The sequence below is a fragment of the Crinia signifera genome, chromosome 1 (genome assembly GCF_055691185.1).
Source record: "Crinia signifera chromosome 1, ASM5569118v1, whole genome shotgun sequence".
NCBI classification, from domain to species: Eukaryota; Metazoa; Chordata; class Amphibia; order Anura; family Myobatrachidae; genus Crinia; species Crinia signifera.
This window is the reverse complement of record NC_139217.1, coordinates 312,405,908-312,427,934: the sequence shown is the minus strand read 5'-3', so window position 1 is coordinate 312,427,934 and position 22,027 is coordinate 312,405,908.

Below are 22,027 nucleotides of genomic sequence, written 5' to 3'. Positions count from 1 at the left end.
GTCTTGCCCATGTGGGCTGTACTGCGTGGGCAAGACAGAATGTCAGTTTAAGGAACGTATGGCCAATCATCGTTTGGCCATACGACAAGCACTTAGTACTGGCCAAAGTGATCAGCCAGTGGCTCGCCACTGTGTGGAAAAAAAACACAGTTTGGCGAGCATTAGATCTAAAATAATTGATCATGTGCCCATATCTGCTAGGGCAGGAAATAGAAAGAGAAAACTCCTGCAAGCAGAATCCAGGTGGATTCATATGCTGGATACACTCTCCCCAAGGGGGCTTAATGAACAACATGGTTTACAATATTTTATTTAAAATGTATCTGATTATGATATAATATGTTTGTTGTCTCCCCTGTTAGAGTGTAAGTTTAGGCTTGTGATATAAATTTGATGTCACAGCCTTTCCTATTGCTGTTGTTGCTAAGTCTTTTATAATACTAAAAGAATACCGACAGTTTTTCAGGCGCTCCTTAACATACTCTTCTCCCAATGTATCACTGAAGATTGCTCATGTAACATGCAAGAAAAAAGACAACAATATAGTGTAATGACGTTTAAAACACTAAATTATACTGTGAGGTCACTTTAAGGTAGGAATCGTACCCTCTTGATTGTCCACTAAATAGTAGACAAAAGTCGTTTTTTTGATAATAGGTCTGGAAAAATAGGTCCTCAGGTGGATCCTTCAGGTTTATCCTTGGGTATTCACCATGTAAAACATTGAATAAAATATCTCCAATGGTGAAATACCATTTTATTTTGCAGAAATCCAGTTAAAAAAGTACAATGTACATAAAATGGGTATAAAAGGTGGACTCTCACCAGAACATTTTGTCCACAAGAGTAGACACAGACAGCTTAGATGTTAACCACAGGCATCCCTGGATGCTGGTAGATGTCCTGGAGGTCCGTCCACAGTTTATCAGCCCCTTCCGCCAGGCGTGGACGGACCTCCAGGACATCTACCAGCATCCAGGGACGCCTGTGGTTAACATCTAAGCTGTCTGTGTCTACTCTTGTGGACAAAATGTTCTGGTGAGAGTCCACCTTTTATACCCATTTTATGAACATTGTACTTTTTTAACTGGATTTGTGCAAAATAAAACGGTATTTCACCATTGGAGATATTTTATTCAATGTTTTACATGGTGAATACCTAAGGATAAACCTGAAGGATCCACCTGAGGACCTATTTTTCCAGACCTATTATCAAAAAAGCGACTTTTGTCTACTATTTAGTGGACAATCAAGAGGGTACGATTCCTACCTTAAAGTGACCTCACAGTATAATTTAGTGTTTTAAACATCATTACACTATATTGTTGTCTTTTTTCTTGCATGTTACATGAGCAATCCTCAGTGATACATTGGGAGAAGAGTATGTTAAGGAGCGCCTGAAAAACTGTCGGTATTCTTTTTGTGTTTTTCTAAAGTGCGGTGTGTTTGGTGACACACCTACCGTACAGGTTAGGCTGATCCTAAGCGCTTAATTTGACCCCAAACCCCATCTATACTACATCTTTTATAATACTGCTTTTTTATATTGCAGTGTTTTAACTGTATTTTTATATTTTTCACAATTGAGACACCATAAAAGTGTTTCTTATATGGTTTTATTAGAAACCTCTTAATATCACTATGTTTTGCACATTTAATGTTTTGATTTGATATGTTTTATAGATGTTTACTATCCCCATGGTAACCCATATGAATGCGGCACCCGGAGTGAGGCTTGGATCCCCGGGCGTTCCATGGCGCATGGTGGTGGCTGATGACGCCAGAGGAGAGAGCCGGAAACCTGACAGTGGAAGGGACTCCACTGAGGGCGTCTAAGGCTACGTAGCGCTTTGATGGAGAGCGGGTGTGACAGCTAACAATGGCGGCCGCAGGTGAGTGTTACCAGGGACTAATGAGGTGGGGGGTGGGTTCTGACTAAGGTATTTTTTTGTGTCACTATCACTGTTTGAACTGATCCCTGAGGAGGGGCTAGGCCCGAAACATGTCGGATACACATTAAATTGTTTTTCTGTTTTTCACTAAATCCGGGAGTGCCGCCTGATTCATCCTAATACTGTATATTAAAGTCTTGAATTTAGAAGAAACCATTTCATTGATATATTACTAATATTTTATAATTTTACAGTGGTCTAATATTTTTCACCTATAGCTATCACTGGTACATACTGTATATCAGTTGTAATCAATACGTGTCTTTCACATGCATGTGATGACAGGCACCTAACAGTTGTTGCTCATCTCTTGCAATACTATATGTATTTTTAAGTGTGGATATTTTTGTTCAAGCTAATGGTTAACTGTATAATATAAGTAAATTGTGAGTCACTTTTGAAGTCACTTTAGAAGATGCGAAAAAGGTACTTTTCTTATGGAGAGATCAAAGAAGTACAAAGGAAGATATTACATTTACTTGCTCTCTTATATTTTTTATTTTAGTCATTTTTTTTCTAGAAAGCTTTTATCCTTGCAAATGCAACAGAACAGCAAATGTATAAGGTTAAGTTGTTTATGTAAGCAACCTAATATTACTTTTGTTGCCTGCACTTACTGTATGTATTGTTGAAAAACATTTCACTGGAATAAACATATATCTTTATAAAGAATGTATATATATATTTTATTTATTTATTAACAGTTTCTTATATAGCGCAGCATATTCCGTTGTGCTTTACAATAGCAGACAGTGATACAACAAAACAGGGTATTTACAGACAGTCAAAATGTAGGAGGGCCCTGCTCGCAAGCTTACAATCTATAGGGAAATAGGCATTGATACATAAGGATAGATACTGTATTCTTTATTTCATCGATTCCACCAGAACGCAAGGTTCTATGACTGGTTCTATATATATATATATATATATATATATATATATATATATATATATATATATAGACTCCAGTGAACCGGCACTCAGCTTTGCAAATCATTAATACCCAGTGCCTTCACAAATAACATGTAGCGATTCCAGAAGGTGCGGCACTCAGTTTTAAATAATCACACGGAGTATCGATTTACTTCAACGTTTCAATCATGTTCAGATTTTCGTCAGGATACAAACATAATGAAAAAAGATCTCACCTTATAGCCCTCTGACCCACATGCAACGCCCATCTGAACTTTCTTAAAAAGAAGAAAAATGGCTGCTTTAAATGTGCGTGCACCACTTGTAATTTTTTAATTCCAGGTGATTCGTTCGCACATCCCTTATCAGGTAAAAAGTATTTTATAAAATTTCATCTTACCTGTGAGAGCTCCTATGTGATTTATCAAATAATATGCCCATGTGGCTTAAGTTACATAGGTAAGACACAAAGAAAATTCAAAGAAAGAATGGCAGCTCATCGCCATACTATTAGAGCAGCCATAAATAGTGGAAAAAGAGAAAATCCAGTAGCCAGGCATTTTGCCGAGGCTAAACATCCAATGGCCAGCCTTCGGTATCGGATGATTGATCACATACCCCCATTTTCGAGGGGTGGTGATAGAGGGTTAATTCTGATTAAAACGCAAAGCTGAATGGATCCATCGTTTAAATGTGCTTACGCCTCATGGGCTAAATGAAACCTTTTCACTTACTATGTTTAGTTAAAATTGTGATTTAGAATGTATCTCTATATCTCTCCGCTTATATGTACCTGTTGATATGTACTTATTTATAGATACATTACTAATTAGTATTATTATGCATTTTTTACAGTGCCGCCTTGAATGTGTATATGGTTGCCATGGTTTTTAATTGCACTTGGGACGTGCGCCGTGGTTGTTCACGGTGACGTCATTTTTCCACGCCACATCGGAAGCCGAAGGTCAGGCTCAGATGGGCGTTGCACGTGGGTGAGAGGGCTATAAAGTGAGATCTTTTTTCATTATGTTTGTATCCTGACGAGAATCTGAACATGATTGAAACGTTGAAGTAAATCGACAGTCCGTGTGATTATTTAAAACTGAGTGCCGCACCTTCTGGAATCGCTATATATATACAGTATATATATATATATATATATATATATATATATATATATATATATATATATATATATATATATATACAGGTTGAGTATCTCTTATCCAAAATGCTCAGGAGAATTTTGGATAACGGATTATTCCGTATTTCGGAATATTTTAATATTTCAATGATGTATTTTGAAGTATCTTGCATGTATGCTATATAAACACATCAACCACATGAAATACACACAAATATATTTTATTTGTTAAAAAACAAGGTTTCAAAACATAAAACAAAATTTGTGTAGTATCTCAGATACTGAATTTAAATACCAAGCCATCATTGTCTTGCACATATATAGTGCCAGTTACATATTATGTGGTGTTACAAATGTCCCCAGTAAGTTTTTAGCAACTTTCTGGAATGTATGGTTTTTGGAATAATTCGGATAACGGATATTCGGATTCAGGATACTCAACCTATATATATATATATATATATATATGTATATATATATATATATATATATATAAACGGCAGGTCCGGCACTCCAAACAAGATGTTTAACTGGCTCCGGTGCCCTCGCAATATAAAGACAAATACAGCAGCAGGCGCTGCACTCTGAATAATTCAGCTCCCACAACAGGGGTTTGCTTGGCAACGTTTCAGTCTTTTATTACTATTTTCAAGCCCAATGACATTGAAACGTTGCCAAGCAAAACCTTGTTGTGGGAGTTGAATTATTCTGAGTGCCGCACCTGCTGCTGTATATATATATATATATATATATATATATATATATATATCAGTCTAGGCTGGCACAACCAGTGTAGGAAAGTATAAGCACAATAAGCTGGTGCCCTCCAGAATGGGGTTCCACTGGCGTGGTCCGCAGCATGTAGAAGCAATGGGGGGATGGCGGCACTCGGCAATAAGTAAATAAATTCACCCGCACTCAGGCAATGGTAGCCAACGTTTCAAAGCGTCCTTGGCTTTTTTATCAAGGCAAATACAGAGAACGCTGTTAGCACGATCGGCGTAACAGCCGTCCTCAGGCTCCAGTGGATGATCTCACTGGAACCCAGCACATGATCACTGGATTGAACCATTAGCTAAAGGCACTAATGAACTTTGAAGATGTTTTAATTACTGAGTATGTATGTTTTGCAGCACAATATAATATACAGAAATTGTTTTTTCAATAGGTGTCCCGATGCGTCGCCATGGTAACCGAAGCACTGCCTGTGACAGCCTTCCGGCGGAAGCACCAGGTGCTAACAGGAAGGAGGAGAACGGGACGGAGAGCCCGGGCACTGCAGTGGACGCAGGGGGCAGGGCACCAGGGGGGTAAGTGGACTGTATATATTTAATTTGTTTTACATGCACTTGTTATCCTGATGAAGGAGCTTAGGCTCCGAAACATATATGTGGAGATTAAACTCACCATTGTTTGCACAAAACAGTCTCCAAGTGCCACTCGTGTTGCGGAGGAAGTTTATATATATATATATATATATATATATATATATATATATATATATATATATATATATATATTAGGGCGGAGTGAAAAAACTGAAATTGAGAAATTCAAAATCGGCTAGTGTGGGAAAGTTGTGACTTGACTTGAATAAGAAACGTGCAAAAGCTTTTTGATCTGAGTCAACATCTTCTGTTCTGGCAAGAGGCCTGAAGTTTCACTTTTTTGGTGAAAATGACGAAAACTATGAAGATGCTCCAATCTAGTTATAATTATGTCAGGACGTCTTAGAGTGGTTCATTAATATACTTTAGCATAGTAAAAGAGAGTAGGAGATTGTCCTAGTGCAAAGTGACTGACTGGCGGGAGAAAAAATCCCTAATAATTGACCCATTTTCATGGTCACAATTGTGAATATTGTGTGTTTTCTCCTGAACGTGTTTATAATAGAAGAAGCACAAATACTCTAAATGGAATTTCAGTGACACTGTGTTAAATATAACACTGCATAATGGCCCTTAATCAGGTCTGATCCCAGTACAAATTTGTTTACAAAATGGGCAAAACAAATGCTGCATTGCAGGTGGGGCAGATGTAATGTTCTGAGAGAGTTAAATTTTGGTGGGGTGTGTTGAAACTGAAATCTAAATTGCAGTGTAAAAATAATGCAGCAGGTATTTACCCTGCACAGAAACAAAATAACTCACCCACATAGAGCTGGCCATACATCTACAGATCGATTGTCAGATCTGGCTGGTTGGAACAAATACCTGGTAATATCTGAATGACAGTTTTTGGCAGTTTTCCAGCATTTCAAAGCAAAGTATCAGCATTTCAAAGCATCCATTACCAGTATTTTGTTCCAAACAGACAGATCGGACAATAAATCTGTAGATGTATGGCCACATTAACTCCCTCTGCACATGTTACATCTGCCCCACCTGCAGCTGCATTACAGCATATAATTATTCCAAAGATAAGCCAATATATTAACAGTTAAATACATTAAATTGCATTATGCTGTAATAAGTATTGCTGATCTATCCTGCCTAGCAGGGCGGTCTTTTTGTATGGGCTTAATGGGCACTTGCCCAGGGGCCCCAGGCGTATAAGGGCTCTATGTTGATAGCTGAGGATCCCCTTTTTACAGGGAGACCAGAATTTTGAAAATCGGCCCTGGGGAACTGCAGATATCCAACTTCAAAGCAGCAGTCCACATCCGACCTGTTAATTACAATTTCCAGACATATTTCTCAGGTTCTCTCTGACACTAGCGTCTTGTCTCTATCATGCCCAGAACCAGAGATATCAGCCTTCAAGCAGCCAGTCCCTGCTCCAGCTCCAAACGTCTGGTGTAGTTTTATATTTTTGTCAATGGATTGCTCTGGCTCCTGATCTCTGATCCCCAAGTTCCCAGCACCTCCTGAAAGTTGGGACTCTAGGTTTTTATACTAGGCTAAGATATCTATTTCCAGATAATGGCGATATCTGCAGTCAAACAAGCTGCGCTTCCACCGGAAAATGACGAATATTAAGCCCACTCAATTATCCAACCGTCCCCTGTGTATAAAACACCCCCTACCTCCCTGGAAGTCATTTACAAGGGACCCTTCATACAGCTCAGTGCCCCCTTCCACACGTTAGTGTTCACCCTCCCACCACCTGTGCAGTAAAGGAGTAATTAGCAGAAGTTACTGCTCCAGGTCCTACATGTTGAATGGAAGATAGAGCACCCCCTGCCACCCGTGGGACATCAAAGCTGCTGCTGATACCACCCCCACCCCTAGGAGGGGAGAATGGGTAAGGGCCCCAGTGCATTGCTTTGCCCAGGTGCCCACACTGCTGTTAAGACGGCCCTGCTGCCTAGAAATGAACACAGTGATTGGCATATATGTACTGCTGGACACCATTTATAGAATGCTATTTTTTGAATCAATGTATTTGTTTATTTATTTATTTATTTATTTACAGTTTCTTATATCTGTACCAATCATGTTCCCAGTATAGGGGATGCAACACTGTTTTTCTGTCAATAAACAGAAGTGATACATAAAATGATACATTAGACAGTTTACACTGTTACTTGTAAAACTTATTGTAACAGTTACTGTTTTTCAATAACATACTGCAACAGTTATTACTTATTTATATACACAGGATAGTCTATCTTTGTATATGCCCTGCAAAGAGAGCAGCATAAATCCAATTTCATGTATTTCAGGGACACTGTGTGAAATATAACACTGCATAGTGGCCCTTAATCAGACCTGATCGCAGTACAAATTTGTTCTCAAAATGGGCAAAAAAAAAATGCTGGACTGCAGGTGGGGCAGATGTAACATGTGCAGAGAGATTTAAGGTGTATATCTACAGATTTATTGTCCGATCTGTCTGGTTGGAACAAAATCCTGGTAAAAGATGAGAGCAAATGACAGTTGACCATTTGCTTTGAAATGCTGAAAAACTGTCATTCAGATATTACCACCTGTTTGTTCCAACCGGCCCAATCTGACAATCGATCTGTAGATGTATTGCCACCTTTAGATTTGTGTGAGTTATTTTGTTTCTGTGCAAGGTAAATACTGGCTGCATTATTTTTACACTGTAATTTAGATTTCAGTTTCAACACACCCCACCCAAATTTAACTCTCTCAGCACGTTACATCTGCCCCACCTGCAATGCAGCATTTGTTTTGCCCATTTTGAGAACAAATTTGTACTGGGATCAGCTCTGATTAAGGGCTATTATGCAGTGTTATATTTCACACAGTGTCACCGAAATTCCATTTAGAGTATTTGTGCTTCTTCTATTATAAACACGTTCAGGAGAAAACACACAATATTCACAATTGTGACCATGAAAATAGGTCAATTATTAGGGGTTTTTTCTCCCACCAAAGTCAGTCACTTTGCACTAGGACAAGCTCGTACTCTCTTTTACTATGCTAAAGTATATTAATGAACCACTCTAAGACATCCTGACATAATTATAACTAGATTGGAGCATCTTCATAGTTTTCGTCATTTTCACCAAAAAAGTGAAACTTCAGGCCTCTTGCCAGAACAGAAGATGTTGACTCAGATCAAAAAGCTTTTGCACGTTTCTTATTCAGGTCAAGTCACAACTTTTCCACACTAGCCGATTTTGAATTTCTCAATTTCAGTTTTTTCACTCCGCCCTAATATATATATATATATATATATAGGCAGACAGTGTTACCTGGACCTGCTGGTTCAGGATTATAGGCACCTGGGCATCTAAATTGGAGAATCTCAGTGAGTGCTGATATATATTCCGTTTAGGATGTCTTTTAGAAGAATTTAAGAACACAGGTTTCATCATCAAGATCTTTTGATATTTATTCTCGTCATCAGGATGGAGGAGGAGAATACATCTCGAAAGATCTTGATGATGAAACCTGTGTGGTCTTAAATTCTTCTAAAAGACATCAGAGTGTCGCCTAAAAGGAATATATGTATGCCACCCCTGATGTGGAGTTGAGCTGAGGAGGGCACCTGGTGCACCATACACCTATTCAAGCGAAGGAGTGATGGCTATTTTCTTCTCTCTCACTCTCTCTCTCTCTCTCTCTCTCTCTATATATATATATATATATATAAAGTGCAATTGCGTGCGGCACTCTCTGGATTTTTATGGAAGAAATAACAATATGTACAAGTGCTGAGTTTCTACATTTTGGTTTTATTCAAAAAATGGCATAATCAGACCAGGACCCTCCCGTTATCGGCGCATCATCAATTAAGTAAACAATTAGCGACAATTTAGATGAAAAAGAACCTTCATAGGTGAACACGAGGTTCACAAAGGGTGTTGTTTCATTTGTTCATTTGGCTATTTAAGCAGTAACAGTTTGTACTACTTGTATTCCTGATGACGGTTTTTTGAATAAAACCGAAACGTAGAAACTCAGCACTTGTTCATAGTGTTATTTCTTCCATAAAAATCCCGAGAGTGCCACACGCTAGATATATATATATATATATATATATATATATATATATTAGAAAAAGGGAGGAGGTGCGCTGGTTTTTCTGGCTTAGGAGTCTTTTTTTTTAAAAAACACTACACCTGAGTGTTTGGGTCTGATCACAGTCACAGTCCTTTCTTAGGGTCTGCTTAAAGGGCACTAGATTCTCAATCTTTCAGAACCGCAGCTTCCAACTGGTAGGGAATCCCTGGATTCAAAGGGATTAGAACAATCTGCAGAAAAAGTACAGAGGGAAGCGCTCCTTAGTGCAACAACGTTTTTATTAAAAGGCAAGCTGCCACTTTGTAAAAGGTTAAATTAAATACATATTCCCCACAATTCATCAGTGTGGGCTTGAGTACCACATGATATATACAACATCCATAAGGCAAAAACGTCACCGTCGGTCTGTGCAGCTGGGGAACCACGTCGGTCACGATACACTGGATAGACAATTTTTACCAGGATCTTCTAGTCAGCATCTTCATATAGATACAGTGTACACTGTTGTCTCTTGCACCTTGATAAAAAGCCTGCTACTGGCTTGAAATGTTGGGAACTACAAGGTCTCCTGTGTCCTGTTATTTCAAGTAGAGTGCCGCCATCCCACTGTCTATGTCCACAGCCCATCTGGTACCGGCTGTGTCTTACGGAGGGCACCTTATCTTTCAGCTTGGGTTGCTAACTTGGAGTGCTGCCCGTATGCAATTGTATATATATATATATATATATATATATATATATATATATATATATATATATATATAGTGGTGTGGAATAATGGCGTCACTCCAGGGGTCTTGGTAAGAGATTTTTATGTATATGATACAAGTCATACAATTACATTGCACATTGTATGACTTGTATCATATACATAAAAATCTCTTACCAAGACCCCTGGAGTGACGCCATTATTCCACACCACTACCTCATCTGCATGGAAGGAACCCGGGGCGTTTGATTGTTTGCAGGGAGTGCCGGCTCGTTTCCACACGCTTATATATAGATATATACAGTGGTCGAAGTGGAAATTTTGAAGTGGGGGTATGGAAATTTTGAAGTGGGGGTATGGAAAAGTAAAGAGTGAATATAGTGCGCACCTTCGCACACCCCCCTGTCCATCAACGTCCCCTGCCAGACTGCCCCATTGTACAGGGGTATTACAAAAGCACAATATGTGCTGCTGAGTGATCAGAGAGCATCCTGAGGGGGAAAAAAAACTTTTTTTTTTTATCTTCAGATTAAAGTGGGGGTATGCCATACCCCCGTATACCGCCCCACTTCGACCACTGGATATATATATATAGCAGAAATCGACTAAAGTATATAATCTTAAATTCAATACATCAAAATGTAAATGCAAACTCTTGTGGATGTGGATTTTAGCCAACTTGGTGAAATCATGGCTTAGATAAATGAAGCGTATGTCCAATCTTTCAACCCCGAATTGAACTACAATTTGAGAATTAGTTTACACCTGACTCCAGAGATTAGTATTACACTTTCGTGGTACACAAATAAAGCATTAATTTGCAATTTCTCATAAGAGAGCTGTTCTTGTTATCAGTTCTCAAATACCGCTGGTAATCAAATACCGCTGGTTTTATTCATATGATATACAGCCTTTGGCTTTTATGTTTATTTGCTTACAGAATGTTGTACACTACTGTATATATGCTTTCCTCCCTCTCCTTCCACCATATTGATTAACCTGGTTATATATTGAAGGAAACAAAGCTAACACTGTTGTTTTGTTTCCCCTTATATTATTTGAAGGTGGAGAAGAGGAGATGTTATCCCGTTACTACGGGATGTATGTTTTGTTATATACAATATTATACCTGTTAATCTGAGAGTGCCTGTTGAGGCATCATATTTTTTGTTCTGCATAGGTCCTTATTATTACATTTCATGCAAAAATTAAGAAAAAAAATATCTGATCTCTCTGAACAAATCAGATACGTAGGTCTAATGCAATGGTTCCCTGTGCTCAAGTTTCCAGTAAACAGCTTGTCTTTATCCTGATGTCCCTGTGTCTACTGATTTGGCTCTTACTGTATTCTTGCTTTATTTGGGTCTGACCCAGTTTGCCCAGGCCTTCCCTTCTTACAGTCCTGCTGGCTTATCAACAGAGTATTTGTGTTCCAAACTTGACAATACAATCAATCTTCATACCTTACACTGACAGACCCTGACAGGATTCACTGGTGACTTTTCCAGTAAAAATCGAAATTGGTGTAAATTAACCGACAAAACAATTAGAAAACCATGATTCATTTATGTTACAGTGCTTGACATTCTCACTAAGGAATGGGCTCAGGCATCTTAACTACCACTTTTAATATAAATCTTTGAACAATGTGCTCATCCCCAATTGACCTTAGGAACATCATACTACAAGGCAACCCTTTTACAAACCAAATCCATAATTAATGTGATCCACAAGTTCGAAACAACTGCATAGGCTATAGGGGAATACCTCACAATTGAACATAGAACTTCAATGCATTTGCAATACTGTGGATTTGAAGATGACATGGTATCTTTTTTGTACAATATATATTCTATTTCACATGGTATTTTGCTATGGGCAACCAATCAGAATCTACTTCTTATTTATTTAGCACCTTCTAGAAGACAATAGATAATTGCCCATAGCAACATTTCATGTGAAATAGAACTCCCATCTTAGCAAATTTCCCCCAGTAATTCAAAGGTGTGGTAATTGAATGTAAATAATATAGCATGAACTAATTATATAATTAAGGCAAAAATCAACACAATAAAGTTGGGACAAGAAACAGGGAGGGGAAGAAAAGAGCAAGGTGAAGGGGAAAGTACAATACCTAATTTACCATTTAACAATTCAAAACAAATAATTGAACTGGTTCAGGGGTATATCTTCTTTTGATAAAATATGATTTATTGTTTTCAGGCTCAAGACCACAACCTATAGGCCATCAGTCTTAATTAATCAGTAATCAGTTACACAAAATTACAACTCATTGCTATTCCCTGATGCTTATCAATGTCATTCAATTGCACTTCATCCTCAACTATACTATACAAGTTTGGATTCGGTGGTGACTTCCAAAGAAGGATAACACACACACACACACACACACACACACACACACACACACTCACTAAGCCCAATGATAAAAACAATAATAAGAATAATTATAACTTCATTTATTTTATTTATTTCAAAAAAAATTATTATTTTTGCGGAAGAGACACTCACAAAGCATTTCACACTGTAGATTCACTTCAGTTGCAATCATGTTCAGCTACTTTGCTGAACTCTCTCCATATTGTCACAAGCTACTGTTGGCACCTCCACCCATGCTTTTATGTCTATAATTTTGCTATGTCCCCAAGCTGCATTGGACACCATACTGCCTGAAAGGAAAGTGGTAAAGAGACCTCCGTACTTCCACCATATTATAAATATGCTATATGGTTGCTTGGTCATCTCCAGGAACATAGCTTTGAAATCTCTCCATCCATAGCACCATATGGGTGGGCTCCCTTGAGGCAATGATGTAGCATTTGTAAAATGCTACATGATTGCAGGTCAGCCCCAGAAAACCAGTGTCAAAATCTATGCTGTTGCTCCACAGGGGTCAGCTCCCTCGAGGCCATTAGTCACGGCCATCCTCCATTTTGTAGATATGTTTATTCCATAGCTCCATAAGGGTGGCCACCCTAAAGGGTGTTTATAATGGTGCTTGAGTGCTGCCTTCAGCCAGACAGATAGATTTCTCAATTTGAAAATGTACATTGTTTAACAGTATGTACAATTGTTAATAATATATTATTGTCCCATATTGTGCTTTAAATCCTCCTTAATACTGTTTTATTTTAGAGTAAAGTGAGAAAATGCATGCTTTGAGATTCTACAGCGGTGCCTAATCCAGTGCACCTTCAATGACACAAAGACTGGCATTATCAGTGGCTCAAAATTGCTAAGGCCAATGTAAGTGCAGACCAAGGGGATGATCCCTTTTCCAGAACTGTTTAGTGTCTACTGTTGCTGGTACTAATTTTGAGACCGCAATGAACATGTGAAGTTCGGTTGTCTGCCATGAAAAACTAATGTTACTGAATGTGAGGAATACACTCAACAAAGAAGTTTCACTATTGGAGCTTGTTGACACACCTGTACTAAACATGCAACATATTAGCCCCGTAAAAAGGTCAACTTCACACATGAATGACTGCCAGTGCATTTGTGCTGGACTACTGAAAGAACTTCTCGGCAAAGTGAGCAATCTTCTGGCAGAGCTTGGTGGACAGGTAAGGCAACTGCAGTCAGAGATGGCTGGTATTTGGCAGATATTCCCCTGGCTGTCATCTCCACAGACCTGGGAAACAGTCTGTACAGTTCTTACTCATGGCAAATTCAGAAGTATGCACAATCTCTTTTCTATCAGCATGTGCCATTTGATTTCTACTTGACATAACTAAGCATGTGAACTATGATGGTGCCTAGGGAAAAATAATGATGCCCACAAATGTTAGAGACATCATGGCAACATGCAGATGTAGTTACAGGATTGTAAATGCTGAGATGAAGAGGATATAAGACACATTGAATGGTGTGCTAAGGATGCAGAGAAAACAACCTTGGAGGACATTCACCAATCAAACAGGATTATTATTTAATGAATTTCCTTGCTTCAGCACAAAAGGATTTTTAGTGAACAAGCGAGTGTCGCCCTTTTTTTAGGAATATATATATTTTATACAGTATGTGGAAGAGGAAGCCACACACAAAAGGGAGTGATTAATGGTTGTTTATTGTCACAATACATATCAGCCAATCAGCAGGCAATGCTAGGAAGGGTTCGTTGACTGATGAAGGAGGCTAAGAAGGTAATCAGATGTGCAAAAGCACAGGCTGAAGAGAAAATGGCCCAGTCAGTGGGTAAAGGGGGGAAAACTTTTTTTAGGTATATAAGTGAAAGGAGAAAAACAAAAAGTGGAATAATTAGACTGAAGACAGAGAGTGGAAGTTTTTTTGAGGGGGACAATGTAATTGCAGATAATATTAATAATTATTTCTGCTCAGTATTCACTGCTGAAAGAGAAGGGAAGGGGCCACATTTAAGTTGCAAGTATAGTCAGAAAACTGAGGGAGAGACAAGTACATTTACAGAGGAGAAAGTCCTCACAGAACTCTCAAAACTGAAAGTGGATAAATCAATGGGGCCAGATGGGATACATCCAAGGATACTAAAAGAGCTTAAAGGGGAGCTGGTAAAACCAATAACAGAATTATTCAACCAGTCACTAGCTACTGGAGTAATCCCAGAGGACTGGAAAACAGCGAATGTAGTCCCACTACACAAAAGTGGAAGCAAGGAAGAGGTAAGCAACTATCGACCAGTGAGCCTTACATCAGTAGTAGGGAAATTGATGGAAACACTCTTAAAACAAAGAGTTGTAGAATATCTCAAAACCAGCAATTTACAGGATCCAAAACAGCATGGGTTTACTGGGGGAAAATTTAGGGAAGGGTTTGTCAGTCGCACAGAGGTAAACTTGTTATAGCATACGGGTGGACCCTCCTTGCATGGTTTGATAATTTAATATTCGTAAATGCGAGGGTGTGCTACCAAAGACACGGAGAGGACATTTTAATGTAGACAGAGAAAGAGTGTCTTTTTCTTGGTGCACCTGGAGAGATAGTTTTTAATAAAACATTACTTTTATTGAATTTATTTAAAATAGTTGCGAATATATAAAAAGGACTGGACAACACATGAGACAACAAATAGTGATTTAAAAAGGATGAGAATCCTCACCTAGTGGGACCCCACTACCCGCTATCCCTTTTATTGTTAAAGAAGATTTTAGTGTGGCATGAGAGATTTGGTTATATTACCAGAATCATGTAACATAGATTAATCAGGATTGTTACTTGTCAGATACAGTGTATCGATGGAATCCTAAGGCTCTCTTGTGCAGCCACCAGCAAGCGCTTGAACACGGATGTGGTACCGTTTCAACGCTGTTGCTGGCTTGCTGGAGCCAGTAGTTCCACAACCTGCGTTCTAGCCGCAGAGCTGAGTCTGAGGTGTGCCAGTGTGCACTCCCTCGCTCTTGCGGGTTTCTAGAGACAGGGATACACACGGCTCTGGCGCCAGAGACCGTGTCAGTGTACTTGGTGGGGACCGTGTCCAACGGAAACCCCAATGCAGCCAACAAGGTCCTGAGGAAGCTTTTTTGCGAAAGCGTATGCTCGACTATACCACACACCTAGTGTGTCTAAAACCCCACTTTCCCCTCCCCACTTACAAACTGTATTTATAATTGTTGTTGGCTGCATTGGGGTTTCCGTTGGACACGGTCCCCACCAAGTACACTGACACGGTCTCTGGCGCCAGAGCCGTGTGTGTCCCTGTCTCTAGAAACCCGCAAGAGCGAGGGAGTGCACACTGGCACACCTCAGACTCAGCTCTGTGGCTAGAACGCAGGTTGTGGAACTACTGGCTCCAGCAAGCCAGCAACAGCGCTGAAACGGTACCACATCCGTGTTCAAGCGCTTGCTGGTGGCTGCACAAGAGAGCCTTAGGATTCCATCGATACACTGTATCTGACAAGTAATTATCCTGATTAATCTATGTTACATGATTCTGGTAATATAACCAAATCTCTCATGCCACACTAAAATCTTCTATAACAATAAAAGGGATAGCGGGTAGTGGGGTCCCACTAGGTGAGGATTCTCATCCTTTTTAAATAACTATTTGTTGTCTCATGTGTTGTCCAGTCCTTTTTATATATTCGCAACTATTTTAAATAAATTCAATAAAAGTAATGTTTTATTAAAAACTATCTCTCCAGGTGCACCAAGAAAAAGACACTCTTTCTCTGTCTACATTAAAAAGTTTACTGGGGGAAGATCATGTCAAACAAATCTTATTGACTTTTTTGACTGGGTGACTAAAGTAATAGATCAAGGTGGGGCTGTAGATGTAGCTTATCTAGACTTTAGTAAAGCTTTTGACACTGTCCCACATCGCAGACTGTTAAATAAACTTGAAAGCTTGGGATTGGATTCTAAGATAGTTGAATGTATAAGAGCGTGGTTGCAGGACAGAAAACAGAGAGTTGTAGTAAACGGAGTACAGTCAAAGGGGGAAAGGTTACAAGTGGAGTACCCCAAGGATCTGTACTTGGACCGGTGCTTTTTAATATCTTTATTGGTGATATTGCAAATGGAATTGAGGGTAAAATGTGCCTTTTTGCAGATGACACAAAGGTATGCAACAGGGTACACACACCAGGAGGGGTAAAACAAATGATTGAGGATCTAGGCAGATTAGAGAAATGGTCAAGAGAATGGCAACTACAGTTTAATGCCAAAAAATGCAAAATCATGCACTTGGGTCTCAGAAATCCAAAGACTCAATATAGTATTAATGGCAGTATAATGGAAACTACTGAGGAAGAGAGGGATCTAGGTGTCACTATTTTAGGGGACTTAAAAGCAGGTAGGCAATGTAACAAAGCAATGAAGAAGGCAAGTCAGATGCTTGGTTGCATAGGGAGAGGTATCAGCAGTAGAAAGAAAGAAGTAATAATGCCACTGTATAGGTCATTGGTACGACCTCACCTAGAGTATTGTGTTCAGTTCTGGAGGCCATATCTCCAGAAGGATATAAATACATTAGAGACTGTACAAAGAAGAGCAACTAAAATGGTGCATGGCCTACATCACAAAACGTACCAGGAAAGACTAAAATATCTTAATATGTATACTTTAGAGCAGAGAAGGGAAAGGGGGGACATGATAGAAACTTGCAAATATATCAAGGGCTTTAACAAGGTACAGGTGGGAGACATTCTTCACAGGAAGAGGAGCAACAGAACACGAGGACATGCACTGAAACTAGAGGGAGGAAGATTCAGGGGAAATGTGAGGAAGAATTTTTTCACAGAAAGAGTAGTAGATAAGTGGAATAGCCTCCCAACAGAGGTGGTAGATGCAAATACAGTAGTACAATTTAAACATGCTTGGGATAAGCATATTGATATCCTTACAAAAAAATAAGGATCAAATATGGTTTGAGGTAACATGTTTAAAAAAAAGGGCAGACTAGATGGGCCAAGTGGTTCTTATCTGCCGTCAAATTCTATGTTTCTATGTTTCATGCGCTGTACAGTTTAGGAAACATGACATCTGGTGGATAGAAAGTAGTATTGCACTTTACAATTATACGTGACATTACATTTAAAACATGACTTATAACAGGACTTATAACGCAGGGAGCCAGCGCGAGTTGCATGGCACACGCTACACGGTACACAGCAACAATGTATGTGGACACATCTGTATGTATATATATATATATATATATATATATATATATATATAATGTATACAGTATAAATAAATAATAGTTATGGAACAGGAATGAACATCAATATTAATGAAAATACTATATTTCTTAAATTAAGCTAAGTTTTGGATCTAGAATGATTTGTATTTTTGAATAATCTGTGCATGTGCGTAATTAATACTATTCCAAACAGTACTGTATTGATAGTTATATTAAAATAGAAATCATGCTACCACACTTATTTACATAATCAATGCACTTTTGTGTAAGGTTACTTACATAAAGACTTCACTAAAAAATGCATTGGTATAACTTTTACAGCTGGCTTCTGATAGCGTTCTGAATTGATTAAAATACTGCATACATAGCAGTATCTCAAATTGCGATCCTCAATTAGTGTATGTGAAAAAAAAAAAAAATTTAGTTGAATCACTTTCAGGAACTTTCATACATGTTAGTCTATTTTCTATTATTCAACTAGAAAATGACTGAACCACCCAGTGTGACGATAACTTTGTCTTTATTCCAAGTGATAATAATGTTTTCTCAATTTTATTACGGTCTCCTGAGAATGTGACTGATTTGCATATTCTCTAACACTTAATTAACGATGTCACCTTCCCAGTGCCTTGAAAACAGTTTGCATTTTTTTTCCTCGGCAGGACTCCAGCAATTACCTCCTACATTTTCTGCTGCCGTTCTTTTTTATTACTTTAATGACAAATAATTGGACAGATTCTAAGTAATGAGGGTGAGAGCCAAAGGACTGTTGCACAGGAGACAGCTCGGCTGCTTGTTACAAGACACTTTTAGTGGTCCCTAAATCAGACAGACAAGCAGAGTAATGATCGTCTTGCTATAATGAGGCACAATTAAGAACTGCTGCAGCAAATGACAGTGCAAACTGCAGTTTGCTGAACAATAACCTTTGCTGTTTTTCCTACAGAAGATCGAAGCTTACTTTGCTGCTGCTATAAAAAAAGATTATAATATCATTTTCTAAAATCTCCGTATAGTGCCCTGGTTATTTCGTTTAGTATGATCATCACATTACTGTTACTTACAATTAAATGCAAGCACTGAGTTAAAATATTAACATGTGTGGATTAAATAGGATTTGAATTTCTCATCCTGGCATACAAATCATAAACAACCCTGACCTTCATGTAAATGTATATATGTCAGGACAGTGCTGGTTTCAGGTACTAGTTCCGGGCTTAAATAGCATCCATCACATCGCATTGCATGCCTTGTGCATGCAATGCGATGCGATGCGATGAAAAGCAAGTACAAAAAGTATGTGCAGCATACATATTACACTTAAGTAATTACTGGAATTACTTAAGTGTATTCTGTATTAGCACAACTACGCAGCTTAGTTGATTTGTTCTAAGTAAATATATGGAGTGGCCTGTGATTATAATCCAATGCACCTTTCCCAACAAAACAATGTTTTCCACTATAGGCTTTCAGCAGTGTGTAATGAAACATTCAGGTAGGCGTTGCCCTTCTCTGCCGCAGCCGTGGTCCCGGTTTCCAGTCGGGTAACATGAATGTACCACAAGAACAAGTTGATATTGAGCGCTGATTATGTGATATAAAGCACTGCAGCTGTTACCTAAGGGGGATTACCAAACCCCTTAATAATGGATTAGTAGAAAAAAACACAAAATGGCACATCGCTGTGCTTAATATTTTTCATTATTTATTAAGAAGAATTTTTATACATATAAAATAAACAATGTGGCTTGATAGCACTTTCTTAGTAATGTCAATGTTAATTATTTAGTAGCGGCATACAATAAGGTGGACTTCTTTGTTAAACCGGTTAGTAGAAGTTCAATGAATAAGGTTTCCCATATTATGTCACAATGTATGGTTAATACTTAAGTGATCGTCCGGATAGAACAACAGGGATCCTGCTTGCAGTCCCCAGCGACCTCTCCTACCGTTAGTTCACTTCTGGCCTTGGTCTTTTCTGAGATGTGAATTGCTGGTTCTGTCAGTTGGCAGCTCAAGTCCCCAACTCTTGTTTGTCCCAATGTTGGCCACATTGCTTATTTTATACGTATAAAAATTCTTCTTAATAAATTCTAAAAAATATTAAGCACAGCGCTGTACCATTATGTGTTATGTGCAATATTAAAATCACCCATGATGATGGTGGATATGTCAGAGGATATGAAGTGAGGGAGCCAGAAATTGTATGGGTTTCTCTGTTGGGCAGTAGACATCTGCTAAATGCAGAGAAAGGAGTGTAAGTTAAAAAATGTACTTTAAATTATGTATATTTGAGTGATGGAACTTGTTGTAGAACTGTGTATGTGAAAGAATGGGACAGTAATATTCAAACCAAATCTCCTTTATTGTTACCAGACCTGGAGGTCTGTGTGAAGTAGAGACCACCTTTGACAGTCCTGTAGAGAAGGCTCTGGCTGATTATATGAGCCATGTTTCTGTTATAGCCAGCAGTGTGAAGTTGTTCACTAAGAGGTCATGGATGGATGTTAATTTGTTACAAACAGAGCGTGCATGCCAGGGCCGGTGCTAGGGTGTCCGGCGCCCTCCTGCAAACCATACATTTTGCGCCCTTTCACATTGCCATTGCAACAAGCTGCAGCCCGATTGTGGAAGCATATGCAACATGCGATCCTATGGAGGATCTCAGGTGCATGTACATGTATGCATACACCATCTCAGTGCTGTGTCCACAAAATGTTGCAGGCACTAAAGGTGCCCATACACGCTGCGAGAATCGCATACGTTATGTGCTAGATCGCATTGCACAGCATGCATGCAATGTGTGTGCGATGCGATCCGAAAGCAGTACAAAAAGTATGTGCAGCACATACTTTTATACTGTGCGATGCGATGCCCGCAGGAGCGCACATCGCATCACACGCTGCTATTGCACCACCTTTAGGCACATAACCCAGCCCATTATTTAAAAAGTGTCTAAATTAATATAAAAAAATCTACAATTATTAAAACATTTGATAGAAACGTATAATAAAAGACTCACTTTTTTTTTTTTTGCTGTTTGACTGAGGTGAGAGGTGAGAGAAGGAGGAGATGGAAGAAGAGGGGAGGAGATAGAGGGGGCGGAGTGTTGAGGACTGGCAGTGGCACTGGCACAGCACACTGAGAAGAGAGAAGGAAGGGGAGGTGGTGCTGCTGCTGGTGCTGCTGCCTGTTCGTCATTTGATTGACAGCTGACAGGCGCAGGGAGCAATGGGTAGGGGATGGATCCGGACATGACATGTCATCCAGGCATTCCTCAGACAGCGCTACATGTCTCAGCGCAAGTGTCCGTGAGGAAGAGGGGGCAGGTCGCAGCTGCTCAGCCTCTCCATAGTGCCACCCGCTGTCAGCCAGGCACTGCAGGCGGCGTGCAGGCTGTGTGCACTCGCAGTGCAGTGAGCAGCTCTTTATACTGCCGCCCACTGTCAGACAGGTGCTGGTGGCGGCATGCAGGAGGCAGTGACAGTGAGGCAGCTTTAGCAGAGCAGGGAGGGAGACGGCGCCTTTTCAGCATGGCGCCTCCCTGCTTTGCAGGAGCTGCTGAGTGGGTAGCGCCGGCCCTGGTGCATGCCATAAGGCACAGTTTAGTTATTTGGAGGGTATTGGGAGATGTGATGTTTATGAGGTTAGCTATATTTCTATATTGCTGCAAATCAGGTGAATGTGAGTGGGGCAAGTGGTTGAAACCTGGAAAAAAGGAAGAGAAGATGCAGTACTGCAATCATACTTCCAGTACTCTGTCTCTTTTCTCAATGGCATCATACAGTATGTTCCCTAACACTAATATTACCATCACAACAAAAATGGAATAAACTTATCCAGCGTTTGGGAATTAGAACGAGTAACAGGATTCCTCCGATATCATAGATCATGTATATGAATGGAGAAAATATAAAATGGTGAAGTACGTTTCAGACATCACACAATTTAATAACACTTCAATAAAACACATACAATGTAAATTTCGTTAAAAAGCACTAAACATAAAGTGCACAGATAGCAAGTCAATCCTTATAACTAGACAATCTTTTCTTGTAAAGCTGCACTTACTAATAATTGTGTACAGTATATAAAGGAAAAGTTGTCATTGTGATCCATGCAATGCCAGCTATATATTATTGAAACTACAATAACTGTATGTATTCATGTAGATTCCTATGACATACCTTACTGTATCACAGTTAATCCAATAAAGATAAAATATTGCCTGGT